At 40.7% G+C, this 17,045-nt stretch overlaps 1 protein-coding gene across 1 annotated transcript in view; it reads left to right on the forward strand.

Moving 5' to 3' along the window:
* Nucleotides 1–497: 497 nt before the first annotated feature.
* CRABP1 (cellular retinoic acid binding protein 1) overlaps nucleotides 498–17,045 on the forward strand; it is a 39,862-nt gene continuing 23,314 nt past the window's right edge. The window contains exon 1 of the mRNA XM_053988554.1: nucleotides 498–704. The gene's annotated coding sequence lies outside the window, so the exon portion shown is untranslated. The remainder of the gene's footprint in view (nucleotides 705–17,045) is intronic.

A 17,045-nucleotide genomic window follows, 5' to 3' on the forward strand; every position in this document is an offset into this window, starting at 1 on the left:
CGAGGACAGGCGGGGCCAGGGGTTGAATATGCATGAGAAAGTTGTGCAATGTATTGCATATGGAACAGCTTTGAGAATAAAGGTGTGGGTCAGACTGAGGATCGGGGCACAAGTTTTGGAGAGCTATCTCACCTATGCCGGGCGCTGACATACAGACCCACTTCATAACTACACCAGGTTGTGGAGTCGATTTATTTATTCTGTGTATCGCTTCATGCTCCCGCTCACCCTCAGGACAGCCGGGGCGCAGGGCCGGCGCCGTCGGTGTGAGAAGCCCTCAGGCACTGGATGTGTAAGAAGCCCTCAGACACTGGGTGTGTGAGAAGGCCTCAGGCACTGGGGGTATGAGAAGCCCTCAGGCACTGGGTGTGTGAGAAGGCCTCAGGCACTGGGTGTGTGAGAAGCCCTCAGGCACTGGATGTGTAAGAAGCCCTCAGACACTGGGTGTGTGAGAAGGCCTCAGGCACTGGGTGTGTGAGATGCCCTCAGGCACTGGGGGTGTGAGAAGCCCTCAGACACTGGGGGTGTGAGAAGCCCTCAGACACTGGGGGTGTGAGAAGCCCTCAGGCACTGGATGTGTGAGAAGCCCTCAGGCACTGGGGGTGTGAGAAGCCCTCAGGCACTGGGGGTGTGAGAAGCCCTCAGACACTGGGGGTGTGAGAAGCCCTCAGGCACTGGGGGTGTGAGAAGCCCTCAGGCACTGGGTGTGTGGCAGCGGTGCCAGCGATGCCCTGCGGTGCCGCGGTAGCAGGGATGGTGTCAGCCGTGGACGCCCCGAGGACTGAGGCACGCGTTCAGGTCGGCCGGCCCAGCCGTGTAGGAGGCTCCTGAGGGAAGGCTGCGCTGGCTGCCTCTTGTCTGAGGTGTGGAAGAGACAAGGGACAGGCTGAGCACAGCACTGCCCGACCCCACTCTCCTGGGGCTGCGGCACTGCCCACGGCTCTCACCAGGCACAGAAGACTTTAACTCCACAGAGTCACAGAGCCATTAAGGTTGGAAGGCACCCGTGAGATCATCAAATCCAGAAGAAGTTGACCGCTTTGTCAAGTAGGCCAAAGCACGAAGCGCCACACCTGATCATTTCTCGAACACTTCAGGGATGGTGACTCCACCACCTCCCCGGGCAGCTCATTCCAGTGCCTGACTGCCCTTTCTGTGAAGAAATTCTCCGTGATGATCAGCCTGAACCTCCTTTGATACAACTTGTGGTTGTTTGTCGCTGTCGAGCAGGACGGGAACAGAGAACTCTAGATCAGAAGGCAAAGAAAATGAGCTCTGATTTATTTCAAATATACCGCTCTAGATATAGAGGACATCGAGAAGACTAATTTTATTGGTCTTAGAGTAAAAACATGTCACACCATTGGTGTGCAGTGAATGACGCACAGTGGCAGAGCATATCTATAAACAATGTGAATAACAAGATAGATTAGAGAATTATTTACATTCTTTCCCAACTGTTTCCCAGGCTCTTGCCTGGTTAGAAAACCTTTCTCTTTCTCTCTGACTGAGCTGAGAATATCCACAGTTGTTTCCTCTGGTCATGTCACTTGTTTCCTGGGAGAAGAGCCTGATCCCCACCTAGCTACACCCTTCTGTCAGGGAGTTTCAGAAAACGAGAAGGTCCCTCTGAGCCTCCTCCAGCTGAGCCCCCACAGGGCCCTCAGCCACTCCTTGTGCTCCAGAAAGGAAGTTTCCCTGCTAATTATCTATGTCAGATTTTTTTTAAAAAAAATCTTTTCTTTTGGAAGCTGAAGTTTCTCACGTTACTGTCTCTGCTTGAGTTAGAAGTGCAAAAAAAATGTCAGAATTAAAGTTCAGGAGAGTTAATCAGATTCCCTGAGGCTCAAAACTAAAGACAAAGGATCAGTGGTCTTTCCCAGCTCTTAATCAGTTTTCATATGTACACAAAGCTCTTTGAGATCAATAGAACTTGTCTGAGTAAGCAGAGTAACAACCAAAACAGGAATTCTGAATGTGTCTTAACACAGTTCTGCAGTCAAGAATGAAAATCTGGGTAAAACTCTTACACATAATTACAGACTTTTACATATAATTACAGAATCCTTAGTTCTCTGATTAGGTTGAGCTTTGAGAAGATCTTAAGGCATACAGCTTTAATGTCTTGAATTTCAGAAATCCTCATTTTCTCGTATGTAATGACGCAATGGTAAACATTCCCCAAAAGTAAAAGAAGTTACTCTATTTCTTGCCAGGGTTCTTCTAAGAATTCTTCCATTTAAATGTGCACTTAAAATGTACTGCTTTCACCTTGTGTTCAAATAATCAAGCTTGGTCTTGCAGTTCTGTGTGGAGTACCGCAGGACTGTAACATAATCTTTGACAGACAAAGTGTTTCTAACCTCTCCAGAGGTTTCAAAGTTCTCTCTGTGCACTGGTATTTACTCTGTACAGTCAACACCTTAGGCCTTCATGGGAAAAGATTGTTCCTGTTGTCCTGTGAGAGGACAGAGTGAGATTGTGGGTTATTTCCTACATCACTTACGACACAAATTGATAAAGTGAAAGATAGAGTATTTGATAGAGTGAAATCTGATTAGATGCTGCTTTGGGGCATCAAGAGGGCAATCTGAAGCAAAGTGTGCCACATGTTTGATTTACAGATGAATTGCCTCTGTGGAATAGTAACTGAGAGCAGGTTTCTGTATGTCTGTCCTTATTCTGGAGCACTTTGTCAGTATAGGTATTTCAGCCCTAATCACAACGATGCCTTGGGAGTGCCTCTGGGTGCAAATGACAGCTTTTAAAACAGACGTACAGGGACTTTTGCCAAAGTGAGTAATACAGGAATATGCATTTTTGTGGTTACTAATGTCAGGCCATGTCAGTTTAGAAAAGGGACTGTGTATTACAACTGTGCCTGCAGAGATCTGGATTCAGTTCCAGGCTCCTTTCAGGACCAATCCATCCATTTTGGGTTTGTTTTTCCATCTTAGGATTGGTCACCCACAGGTACTGCAGAAACAAAGGGTGACTTGTGCCAGAGCATGGAGCCTGTGTGCAGATTTATATCTATATATATATATGCACATATATATATGTATACATTCTCCCTGTTGTGGGGCAGCAGCAGCAAGAGCATCTCCATCCTCTTTCCAGGAGGTTGGCATTCACAATGAAACATTAATCATTTCACATCATTCTGTGCCTGGGGACTCTGAACAGTTGTGGCAGGAGCAAAGAATCCTCTGCTTCTGTTGCTTACTGTGTCTCTAGGGGACTGTGTTCCTGGGAGTGAATTGGAATGGCATTTGCACTGTTTGCTCATTCACTTCAGATCTCTGCTTCATCAAGTCACTCAGAGGATCTACAGCTTTTTGTATAGCGTGTGTCAGTATTGTAGTGCATTAGCATTGGGGCAGTTGAGGCAAAAAACAAGAGCCACAGACAACTGAGTCTGAATACAGTCTTCAGTTCCACTTTTGAAACAAGTCCAGTTCCTTGCATGCAGATTTGATGAACTTTCAGCTTTTGTTGGTTTTCCTCTGCTCACTTATTTCTTTGTTATACCTTTTTGTCAGCTGCTGTCCCCTTTCTTCCCTTTTCTTGCAACTTCATATCCTTTTTCAGTGATAGGTTTCTCTTTGATAGTCCCAAGCAGCTGAATTGGGATCTGGAGTCAAGCATAAACTTTCCTGAAGTTTGAAGAGTTTCAAACAAAAGCTTTACTTTAAAAAAAAAACTCCTGTCTTATTTCCAAAAACATCCACTGTAGAGGCACTGCGTGTTGGAAGTGGCGACACCAAACCCAGCCATCATACCTTATAGGATATAGAGATGAAACTACAGTCACAACTGTAGTCCAAGGGCTGGCCAGAACAGGGAAATGATATAATGGAAAAGCTCTTCTTCAAGAATCTGAAACCATGTCCAAATATTAATGACATTCTTGCCCTGTGAGTTAAGGAAGGATCATTATCCATTTCACAGATGGGTGAAATCTGAAGCAAGGTGATGAATTTAGTCAGTGGTAGATGGAGGAATGGGACCTGTTTCTCAGCCTCTTGGTGTGTGCTCCAGCTCAGTGTGTACCTACACACTGACATTGCTTTAAGTTTGCGTTTGAATACTAAATTGCTTTGCTAACGAGAAAGGAAGTATTCCAATGTATTTATTCAACAGGCAAGGAAAAGTACTTGGGACAGACAAAAATGGAAAGGAAAATCAAAACTCGGCCTAACAGGAATGAAAATAGTACTTAGCACTTGCAGGAATAAATCTTTCTCTGGCTGCCACTATGCAGTTCCAGCCCAAGGTGTCACGGTGGGCTTCTGGTCAGGGGAAAGCTTGGCCTGGAGAGTACTTTCCTTCAGAATGGATCAGGTTCCTTTGGAATGGATAAGGTGGACAGGGAGATTGGAGTGAATGAGCAGCTGCTTTTAGGAAGAAAATAAGAAAATAGAACAGTTAATTAATCAAATAAATCATAAAATCTAGACTTTCTTCCCCACGAAAAGAACCTCATCCCCACTGTCATCTGCAGAGAAGCCAGAATGGTCAAATGTAATTACAGACCTTTTACCCTCCTGCTTATGGCATGTATAGGTCAAAGAGAACCTTTCAGAGCACAGTTGTTTTGAAAGGAATAATGAAATAAGCAAGAAAAGAGCAAAAGTCATTGTTCTTCATGAGAAATTTTCTAACAATTGGTCTGTGCTGAATGATAACTGAACCCAGACGTTATTTTCTACCTATCTTCTCTTTCTCCTGGTGAAAATACTTCAGTTCTTCATTTATTTATTTACTTTATCAGAATTATCATATTTTCTTCTTTATTTTATTCTCTCACACAGCTTTCTTTTTTTAAGGAGAAAGAGATGGATCAGAGAGAGTTTCTCAGACCTTAACATGAGCCTGAAATGTTAAACATATAGAATATATAGTTGCATGTAAAATGCAACTACGATTAAAAAAAACATCTGGTGCTCATTTGTCAGGATTGAAATAAGGCCCTTTAAAACATCATGCATGTAGCTGGGACTGACAGAAAGCACAAAGTTCCAAGCCATACATCAAGTCTAGCAGTAAAACCTTTTTCTCCAGGATGATGAATTTCACATGTTTAACCAAAATTAATGTATGTCCCTTCCTCCTGTGGCTTCAGATATATATGACAGCTGGGGATGATGGCCTTATGCACCAAAACTGAACCATCTGAGCTCTAGGAAAACACTTTTGGCTGTCAATTAATAATTGGCTGTTTAGTTGCGAACTACTAAGTACTGACCACATAATCTAAGGCTCTCTTCTAAGCCTGACAGTGTCCTTTTTACTTTGGTATCTATGCATAATGTGTGATAGAAGGCTCCTCTGTGCCATCCTCAGCCAGGTGCTGCTCAGCCCCCAAGTGCCGGTGAATGTCTGCAGTCACTGCCTGTGAGAAGCGAGATGCTGCTCCCACAAAGCAGGAGGAGGAAGGCATCGGGGTGCTCTGCACTCCTCTGCCCAGAACGCGGCCTCTGCCTGCATCTGGGTCACTTGAGCTTATGATGAGTGGCAGCAAAGAAGAGAAGAGAAAGCACTTTTAATTTATTTTTCTGTTCCATACAGATAAAGGCTTGAGTAGGCTGATGAACGGGGAGACAGAGAGGAGGGAAGGGTTTTCCTTCACCTGCTGTGTAACATTCTCTGCCTGACCAAGCTGTTTACAATTCACTAAGGATGAAATGAAGGCACCATGGATCCAGTCTCTGTATATCTTATTTGCTCCACTGTAAAATGTTATTAACTTTATTCTTCTTAGAGACTCTCTTTCTAAATTGATAATCCACTTAGCTGCTAAAATTGGCTTTTAGACAATTTTTTTGCTGGAGTGGGGATCCAGAATGCCTGGCAATGTGGCACCTTTGTAACATCAAGAGTCTTTTTTATGTGATAAACTTTTACAGGATCAAATGTAGAGGACACAACTCTGGCTTTTTAGAATAATTAGTAAGAAAAACCAGGAAGAAAACCCTTCATTCGTTGGCAATAGATGCTAAGAATGTTCATAATAATTAGCTCCAATACTCGCAAAAACTTTTTGTTGTGTTTACTAATTATTTGTTCCTGTGGATTTTTGTGTCACCATTTGGAATATATTTACATAAATAGGACTTAGATCTTCAGTGCTTGGTGTCCATTTGCATGGGTTGCTGGCAGACGGACTGTATGGATACACTTGGCTCAACCAGACAATTACTTTGCCACTTACCTTCATGTCACTGCCTTGCTTTGTTATGGCAGCCTTCAATACCACTTCTGTCTTCATCAACACTGTCTCATTCCTGCTGTTTGCTTTGATGGCTTGGCTGGGCAACCTATTTCGTGTCCTTGTCTCCTTGTGAGAGAGGCTTTTTCTTCTTCAGTTTGGCTGTCTGGCTCACAAATCCCTGTGAATCAAATTGACGGTATTAACCTTACACAGGGGAGTTGTGCTGCAGGATAAATGCCAGTGCTCTGCAAGCTCTGGCTCCCGTGGAAGTCAGAGGGAGGAGGACTAAGTATGGCACATCATAAAGCATTATGTTCAGCTACCACTGGATGAGATGCTTGACTCAAGCCATACAAGTTGGTTAAATCACCGTGTTGTTGCTGGCTGTGAAAGCCCATTTTACAGTGGTGATTCAACATTCTACTCCTGCACAGCAAGACCATGTGTTCGTGTCTCATAGATTTTACTGGGTCCTGAACACAAGTTCAAGAGCCTCTACTGAATCTGTTCCATAAATATCTCATATAAAATGCTAGACACTTTTGTGACTTCCCATCATAAGTACTTCATTCACATTTGACATTGTGTCAGTGATGGGTGTTTCATATAATGAAAAAAAAATTCAGATGTGTAATGAGGTGATTGTTTGACTGCTTTGGTTGACCTATGTTTAGTGATGTGTTACTGACATTAGCAGAAACATGGCATGAGGAAATAAGAGATTTTGTATGTAAGGTAATTGTCTTCTGTGTTTCAAGCTTTCTAAGTCAGACATAGAACCAAAAAAAAAAAAAAAAAAAAAGAGAGGAAAACCAATTCCTGATTTCTGTGAACTTCGGATCAATTGTGTGACTGGAGGATTGTTGCTGAGATCACATAACACTGTACTGGTGTGGGAATTCTTAAAATTAGAGGGTTTTAGGAAAGCTACAAAAGGTAAGCTTTAGAGACAGCAGAACTGTCATTAGAGCTAAGTAGTCATAAGATTTGTCAGCAGAAAAATTATATAAGAAGTAGAAAAGTAATGACAAATGTTTGTCTAACTCAGAAGCAAAAAAACCTTTCTCAACCTGTCTAATCAGTGTGCCAATAACAGATTTACGTTTAATCAAAAAACAATTTAATAGTAACCCTAGTAAAATTAACAATGAAAGCAATCCTATATTAAATTAAAACATTTAGACCAAAGAAGCCCCCAAAACAGTATCTAAACCCCAAAAATTAAAAATCCTTATTCTTTAACAATAGATTTTTGCCTTACGTTTGCAACTAATGATTAGTGAAACGAACAGGGCTAATGCCTTTATTAATGTTCAGCTTTTTATTAAAAAGATCAGCTGGGCAGGGGGCTCGACACGGAGCTCGCCCCCGCAGTTGTGGCTTTCCCAGGTGGCCCAAAGGAAGGAGGCGTGCAGAGTCTGTCACTGGAATCTGCCTTTCTGTCTCCCTGCTTCACAACCTAATCTAGTCTAGTCTTTCTTTAGGTGATGGTGACAGGTAAAAGTCAATCAGGGGATGTGTTTCACTCTTCTTCAGCTAGGGCACTTGTCTAGACCCCTCTACTGTATTTAGTTCTTTGTTTAGGGGTGTCTTTATCCCCTAAAAATACTCCCATGATCCCAAGGGTTTTTTTATTTGCATTTTAGTCTCAGAACGGCAACGTGGAGGGCTGGGAGGCCAGTTATCTCCAGGTAGTTTAGGGAAAACAAACAGAGCAATTAGCTAATTAGCATTTCAATATCGGTACTCAGCTATCAGGAACTTTATTCATTACAATTAGCGAAAAAGTGATCCTCCAAAGTACAATGTCACTCCCCATTATTTTACATACAAAAATCCAAGTTTTTAGTGTAATTATTCAGACAGTTAAGATGCACTTTCTAAAGATAACCAATACCCACAACAATTACCAAAAAGCTATTAGTTTATTTGTAGGAATAAGACTTAACAAGGCATTCCATCACACCTTAAAAGTAACCCATGTAACATTAGAATGCTCACTGTAATAACACCTACTACTAAAACAGTCATTAAATAGAAACATAAGAGAACAAGGTCTGCTCATCACTATGATGAGAATTGTAAGAGTGATTTCATGCCTTAGAATACTACAAAAAGAGTTTCAACAGCTCTGTTTTTAACCCAACTTCAACAATAACATTAAAACAATTAAATCAAGTTAAATGTTAGCAGAGTAAACAAACTAATGCCACATCCGCTACAATCCGTAATATACTGACAAATGTTAACAATTGCTACCCTTCAAAATAGAACAACAATTGTTTTTCTTTTACTAATACATAGACATAGTTGTAAAAAATTTAAAAGATTGTGTATGAACCTGTCTAATCATTTTAAATCCATCCACAAAAACATACAAAAACGAAAAGATTTAACAGCTCAAATAAAAAAAAAAAGTAGGTCATAGTTAGATAATTTGTTCCAAAAATAGAGCTTTACACCTTAACTAAGAAAATTTTATAAAATACATTTATATGTATTAAATATTTTAGTAGTGATACTAATAGTGATACCTTACATACCTCAGTGTGTACAAGAAATTATAGACGAAACTATCAAAGAAGTTTTTATCATACGAGAGAGAAGTAAGAAATAGATTCACAAAGAGTTCTCAAAATCTTACAGAAATAATAGATAAAAGTATAAACATAGAAAAAAGTTTTAAGTTAAGGCCTTAGAACAGGCAAATTTTTTTAAGCAATGAATCGTAATTGCTATCAAATATGACTTATGCCCTTTAAACTGACTAGAGTTTCACATCATTAAAATTGCTGTGTTATAATATAGCAATACTTAATGCGAGCAAAAAGGATGGTTTAAGCAAGTAATAAGCAGAGATATTCTAGTAAAGCTATAAAGCACAAAGCAGTTAATAAATGACACAGTTACAAAAGTTTCTTTTTAGTTGAACCGAGAGGGGGAATTGTGGGAATCCTTAAAATCAGAGGGTTTTGGGAAAGCTGCAAAAGGCAGGCCTCAGAGACAGCAGAACTGCGATTAGAGCTAAGCAGTAGCCATAAGATTTGCCAGCAGAAAAGTTATATAAGAAGTAGAAAAGTAAGGACAAATAGAACAATGGTCTGTGTATTAAAGCTTGCCTAGAATATCTCCCTAAGCTACAGAAAAGTATATCTACCGAGATATTAGGAAGTTCTAAACTTAATAATGGAGCTCTGTGCCTTGTGTTTTAAGGCTTACAAGCAGGTATTGTATTGGAAATAAGAGAGCATTGTTTTAACTAAAGGTACGTGTGCTTACAGTGGTTGGACAGAACTAGTGTCAATATGCTTTTGCTTTGTGTGATTGGTCAAAAAACTTTTAAAGTAAGTTGTAACATTGAGTTCTTTGTCTGCTGCCAAAGATGTGAGCTGCTGGCATCTTCCCATTGTCGTAACCACGTAATGAGACTGATGCTGGAAAAGAAACAGCTCGAGACACGTTCCTCAGCAGTCCTGTCCCATTTGTGATTTGTACATAGACCGCCCACCAGCAATATACTGGAATTTGGATGCTGTGGTACCAGGAAATCTTCAGTTCTTTGTGTTTTCTGGGACAAGAAAACCTTGCCTTTTACACTTTCGATATTTGAGTTAATTTATGAAGTGGCACCTGGAACCCTGTGCTGTTTGATCTTTCAGGTTTGGTGGTTTGGAAATGCTGTCTAAAACACAAGTGTCCCTTCCAAACTGAAGTTGCAAATTCTCAAAAACCATGTTTGGAAACTACTGAGGAAAGGTTTGCTTGCAGAGATTCATGCACTGAAAATACTGAGAGTACAATTTTCCCTGTGGTGTCTTGGCCCTTGAGGGTAGACTCAGAGGTACTAAGGGTGAGGAACCCCTAAATGTGTTCATCATATGACGCTTGACAAGTGCTAGTGAAGTGGCTTTTTCAGTGCACAGGAGTCAGTGCTTTCCACGCTCAGCTGAAAAAGAACAACGAATTTAAGCAGCTGCACTGAGCTCTGTTCGCATCTGTGACCCACTCAGCTACAGCTCTCGATGCTGCCTGATGAAGGGAAGTCATGCACATCTCAGTAGTGACACCTAGGCCAGAGCTGATCCTGCATGAAAACAATTACATGCTGAGCCCTAAACTTCTAAGGTCAGGAAGGGAGTGATCTTTCAGGCCCTTGCAAGGTACTACCAGATTCCATGAAGTGCAGTCAGTAGCTCTGATTTATTAGTCTTAGTGTGTTGTTTAAAGGCAGAGATTTAGCAGGTTGTTGTTTGAAGTGCTACAGTCATCATAGAAATTACTGGGATATTTTGAATTTGAGTGCCACCACCTGATGTTCCTGTGACATGCAGTGATCACAGTAGGAGTGTATGGGACTCGTACAAGCCCCTAACTGGAAGTTTACCAGCAAAAGCTGTATCACAGGGGTTTGAACACCAAGCAAGGTGGTCGTAAAAATATGGGAGTGTTGGCCAGCACAGCATTGACTACTCTAGTGCAAACAGACAACACAAACACAGTCTTAGAAAGCAGAGAACTAGAGTTTTGGCCCAGAGAAGGGACAGCAGTGGTCCTGTCAGGACTGACTTTATAAACAGGGATTTTATGAGAGTACTCAGAAAGTGGAGGGGTTTGTCTGGCGCTTTCGCACTGCTGAACTGGGTACACACAAATGTGCTCAAGTCCTGATCCAGCACAGTATTTAAGCATGCACTAAGTGTTTTAGCATTGAAATACAAATATTTGGAATCATGATGTTTAAGTATTTTGCTGGTTCTCAGTCTTAATTACAGGAGATGAAGGTAAGAAAAGCCTTCTCCCATCTCCTCAGTGAAGATTGTCTCAGTGAAGGTTGTTGCGCAAGTCATGGAGAATTTGTTTCAAGGAGATATTTTAGACTGATGTTTTACCTAGGTCAGATTTGTCAGTTCCTGAGATGGGATTGCTCCTAGTAGAGTTTCCATACATTTTGATAAAACATGTGTGTGCTATGGGGCCCTCTCTGAGAAGAGTCATTTTTCAATATAAAAGGTGCTCTATCAAACATCAGAAGAGAAAATGGAAAATTCAGCTTCACAGCTGGTGGTCTAAATATTGGCACATGATCCTCTGCAGCAGTTTTAGATTTTGAAAAGCAGCTTTTCCAGCACGTGTTTAGAATTGGAATAATTTACAATGTGAAGAAAAAACAAATTACAGATTACTAGTGTAAGTATGAAGGACCAGTCGTCTCTTGTTTCCATATACTGCTTCCTGTGCCAGGTTTTGTTTTCTGAGAAACCGAGCAAGGCTCAGGAAAAGGCCTCGTCTGGGAGAGAAATGAACAAAAGCTAAAGGACACTCAGTAATGTGAGCTGGACTCTGATACCCTTTGGAACCCTAAACTCTGCATAGCCAGAATCTACTCATCCTCCCAAGCCCGTGTGTGGCAGTGGTAAACCTGGCTGGCTGTTTGTCCCCAGTGCGATGGCAGCTGCTGGCCAGTGATGCTGCATTGTGTATTCACCTCTTCTGAGCAAATCACAGCAAGAACAGCCTCTTTTCCAGAGGTGGAAAGTTCTTGGGTTTATTATGTGTGGTAATAAAAATATAGTAACTGCTGATAAGGTGCTGATTTAAAGACATGCAGACTGTATGTCATGGTCTCAGTGGACAGTTTTACCCTAGAGAGACTGAACAAAAGCAAAAGCATTTTTGATTGCCTTGAGTAATGATCATCTTGAATTAGAGAGCTAGATTTCTGCCAAATGCAAGTGGGCAAATCCAGTTTTTAATAGTGAGCTTGCCTTTGAGGATTTACATTGTCTAGCTCCTTCAAGAAAATATCAGCTTGCTAAGTAAACACAATCCCCTTTGCTTTGCCATCTCTGCATTGCTGTCTGCGCAAATTCATTTTGTTATTGCTAGTCTGTTGGGGTTTTTTTTCTTTTTCTTTTTGTATGAATGGGGTCAGTTTCCAATCTCCTTGCATTAGATCTTGGTAAAAATATCTAACGTGACAGTTCCCCAAATGTTTCAGTGTTTTCAAGAGAGAGGTGTGAGGCAGCAAAGGAAGGCTCTGCCCTTGGAATTTAATCTCTTGGAAAACACAGTCTCGAGTCCTTCCAGGCTCTTCATTGACTGACTGACATTGGACTATGTTTTGATTGGTAAAGAGATCTGGGGAGGCAATGCATAAGCAAAGGGGAAAACAAGCAGGGAGAGCTGAGACACACAGCAAGTTACTGTGGAAAAGACCATCCTGCCAGGCTGATCTGAATGTTCTCAGACTGCTACATTGTGCAAGAAGAAAGGAAACAGCCCCTGTCTACTTCTTGTTTCTTTACCTGCTTCTCTGTGGTGAAATCCAGCTAGTGCAAGCCACGTAAACCTCTTTGCTGAGGCAAGAGGAGACAAACTGGGAAGTATGCACAGGTACTGGGCTCCAGGGAACCACAACTTTGCCACATTTATTGGTGGAGAGGAAGGCTGGAGGGAAAGGCAGAGGGAGTGCTCTCTGCTACCCATGATATTGCTGCTTCTAGCTCTCCATGAACTGATGGTGCTGCATACGTGGTGGCTGGGGAATGTGTTTACCCCTTTTCCACAGTTTCTTTCATCCTCCTCTACTTTTCAGGTAATTACTTACAAAAGATGAGAAATCCCTGTGTTTCCTAGGGGATCCTGCCCTAATGCAATCCAATCAAGACAACAATTTTTTTTTTTTTTTATATCATGCCAAACTCCTCACATGAACAGCTATAACCTTTCCTTTTGAGAGTGGCTATATTTTGTTTTCATCTCTGATGAAACCAGTCTCCACGTCCTGTGTTCTGGAATGTTATCTGCGACCTGAATTCTGATCAGAAGTATTTTATCCCGTCATTGCAGTGCATTCAAGGCAAACACACATAGAAAAATTATTGCCGTAGGCATAGTACTTGTGGTTTAGGTGCATATTCTCTTGAAAAATTGTTATAATTAAAAACATTGATATGAGAGGTCCAGAAATGTGGAACTGGCATCCCGTTGTATCTTATGTGAAGCTGTATGTGATAAAGGATTCATGTGGAGTGTAAATAAAGTCTGCACCACAAAACAATAAGCATTGCAGAAAAAAGAACTCTAAACATATACCTGAGAAAGAGAAGGAAGAACAGATTTTAGGATTCAGAATAAATCCAAGGACCCCAATCTAGCAGGTAACTGTAGATTTCTTCTGGAGATCTCTGTAAAGGTCAACGTCCTCTTGATGTTTCTGATTCCCTGCTATTTCAAGGGAAATACATCCTGAGTGTAGCTCTTGTTGTTCAGTTGTGTTTTAGGTAGAAGTGACCTTGTAAAATTAGTTTTAATTAATAACAGCTTGTAATTATCGAAGCATATTTGTTGAAATAAATCTCTTCTCTTACATACCTCTGAGTAATGTAATTTCCCCCTATAATTTCAGTTGGAATCACTATACTTGTTTCTGCCTTTTTTCATTAAGGCCTCACAACCAGCTGAAGTTCAAACTAGCCAGAAAGAGCTCATTATCTCCCCTATGTCTTTCCTAGTCACTGAGGAAAACGCAATAATTCTGTGTATTTCTCAGGTCTGTTTCTAGACTTGGACTTCATTTTTGACTTGCCTCTTTCCTGTGTTTTTATTCGCCTGTCTCTAAAGCCTTCAGAGATTTTCCCCGTAACATCCCTACGATAATGACAGCCACAGGGCCAAACTTTCATCCTGGGACTTGAGTCTCTGCTTTTCTTTGTCTTGATGATTTGGATTGTTCTATCCACAATTCTCCTATCACAATTCCGACTCATCTGCACAGACTCACTTGTTTTTGTAACGGTATCTTGCTAAGCATAAGCTACTTGTCTTCACTCTCAAGACTGTTCCTAGCTACAAACGCTGGCCCTTTTATCATCTGGCACTCAGTACAATGGGTTCTGCAATAATCTTGTAACAATGGGCTGGAGTCTGCTTCTCTTTTTCACATGCAACAGTACGTTACTCCTGGAGCAGCCTCTTTGGTTTCACTGGGCACACGTGAGAGATTGCAGACAGCCCAGTCCGAGTCTGTCGGGTAGGAAGATCTGCTCTGAATTATTATTATTATATAGTAAATAATCTCCAGATGAAATAATTGGATCTATGTCAAAATCAGTATCCTTTGAAACAGTCAAGTAACAAGAACAGATGTATCAGCATGTTAGCGTGCATTAGAAATGAAGTAAATAGATGCCTGTGCATGAATGCCCCGACTGTTGTAACATCCACCAGCTCATGGTTTGCAACAACCAGGGTAAGAAAACTGTGAATAATTAGCATAATTAAATTAACTCAAATGCAATCAGAACTATAATACTGCACCATTAGCAAGTTTAGAAAGTTTTCAGAGACAGTTATAGACAGATTTAAAAGTGCCTTGCTGAACCAATAAGCTTATTTATTACTCTTTGATCTTTCAGTGCCCAGGGCTACCCTCTTTGCAGTTAATAGCAGTCATTCTTGGTAATGATGAAACTATTTTAGAATAAGCATTAATGGAGACTTAGTTAAATATCATTAAATAAACTAGAAATAGCTCTTGTGGTCACAGAGAAACATGCAGTCACAGAGAGATGATGTGATTTAACAGTTTCAGTGAACAAAACAGCTCCTTTCAAGTCCAAGATTTAGACTTTCCTAGAATAGCAGCTGAGATTTATTGCCATGATGAAGAGTAGTACTTCTCTGTTTGGTTTGTCTATTTGTCTAGTGTGTCTTTCCAAAGAGGTCTTTCTCTGTGTGTATTATGCTTTATCAGAAAGTTAGTATTGACTGCTTTGGAGTGGATAATAACTAAAAACTTGGAGATTAATATAGTTTACTTTTAAAATGTTATAGGGTGAAAAACAATGTTTTATGTAGATTCTGATGTAAAAGAGTATATCTAAAACTCTGAAAGTGGCATAAGTAAGTAGTTTCCTGCTTTTTCTTATCTTTCCCTAGGAATAGATTCCCCTTTTTACAATTGCTTTAGAAGTGTATTCATATCAAAGTGCCTTTCTAAGCTTTTTGGAAAATATTCTTTGCGTATGAATGTGACATGTATTTAATGGAAGTGATAGCAGATGGCTGAATTTTTATAATGTTCCACATAAAACAGTGCCTTTTCCTAAAAGCTTGTGTAACAGTGAAGTCACCAGATCACAGAACAGGTAAGGTTGGAAAGCACTACAGTGGGTCATCTGGTCCAACTTCCCTGCTCAAGCAGGGTCGTTCTAGAGAACATTGTACAGGATTGCATTCAGATAGTCTTTGAATATCTCCAGTGAGGGACATCAATCAGTCTCATAGATACAGTTTTATTATTATGCCATGCACTGTTCTGTGTATTAGGGAGAAATGATGAGGAGGTGCTGTTTACAAAAGGGTATATATGTGAAAGACATACATTTGGGTTTTTTGTCAGATGAAGTTCTTAGATATCCAGTACAGTGACATCCATTCTGGGATGAGTTAATCTTCACAGAACTGATCCAAGTGGTAGAGAAATAATGATTTTTCTAAAGCAGCAGATCATATTAGCATCTGCAGGGAAAGTCTGTGTTTCTGCCACATTCTTCATGCAGAGCTTTATGCCACAGGGGTTCTTCTGCAAGTGTGAAGTGCAGTAGTCTCATCTTTATTTTCTGCTTTTGCCTGACCCAGAGGCTTATTCTGACATTGTACTTTCATGTGAAGATGGGGATCTAACAAGGAGTTTTAAAATTTAATTTCCATTTTTTTTTCCTTACTAAATCCAAGTCCGACATCTCACTTAAAAGTGTGAGCTTGCTTTCATGCTATTGCTGAAAATAGGCACCCTAGTGAGATACAGCTGGCAGAAAACCAAATCAATTTAAAGCAATGAGTTTAAAACTGAAGTAGGTGCAACAGGGAGTCCCCCTGCAAGTCTGTGGTTTTGTTACTACTTCTCTTATTTTTAAAAATGCTTTTCTCTGTACTGTTTATTCGGTAAAGACATAAAAGGGGATGTGGAACAACTGAATGTGGTGACACTGCTCCTGTATGCTCATGGGTGACCTTAGTGAACACGCATAGTCCTGGCTAAGATTTTCCCTCCCATCTTTAAACTGAAACTAACCCTACAGGACTGAGCTGGCTCCAGAGAGGATTTGAGCAAAGCACCAGAATTTACTGGAGCCAACAGTTTGCAGAGTAAACCAGTTGTAAAGAATATCAGAATAGTGCTCTCTCTGCTTCTCTACATTTACAGGAATTTGCAAGAAAATCACAGACAGGTACGATTTGTTTTCCTAGTTTGTGGCACTTCTAAATTGTATCAGCTTTATGTAAGCATAATACTCAGATAGGTAGTAATAAAGCATTAGATTCCTACAGTAGCATTCTTTGAAGTTGCAGACAAAGGGATGTGATTTTTCTTCATAATCTTCTGATAAGATTCCAAATATTCTGATAAGATCTGAAATTATTTCTTTTTGTCCCACAAGTGAAACAATTAGCCTGGGGGAGATGCCAAGAACTAAAAAACTATTTCGCCTGATGGCTTTGTGAAGTAAATATTTCTAATACTCCCATCATCTTTCTACTCATGCACAAGGCGTTCTCCTCATATTCTCTTCCACTCAAACGTTACATGGTGTCTAGAAATCACAGCGTCAGTCCAGCACAGCCACTCCAAAACAAGCAGTGCTATCATGAGTAAATGACCTTCTCTTTTCTATTGTTGTCAGTGCCCAGGGCCAGGAAATGAAAGGTTTTAATCTATTCTGACACGAGGGTTGCTGGTGTGCTGCTGCTGGGCTGTGACAAGCAGAAATAAACAGGCTTCTGGATATAATAGTCAGGACTGTCATGCACTTAATTAGTGCTATAT

This window comes from Vidua macroura, chromosome 12 (genome assembly GCF_024509145.1).
Source record: "Vidua macroura isolate BioBank_ID:100142 chromosome 12, ASM2450914v1, whole genome shotgun sequence".
Classification (NCBI taxonomy): domain Eukaryota; kingdom Metazoa; phylum Chordata; class Aves; order Passeriformes; family Viduidae; genus Vidua; species Vidua macroura.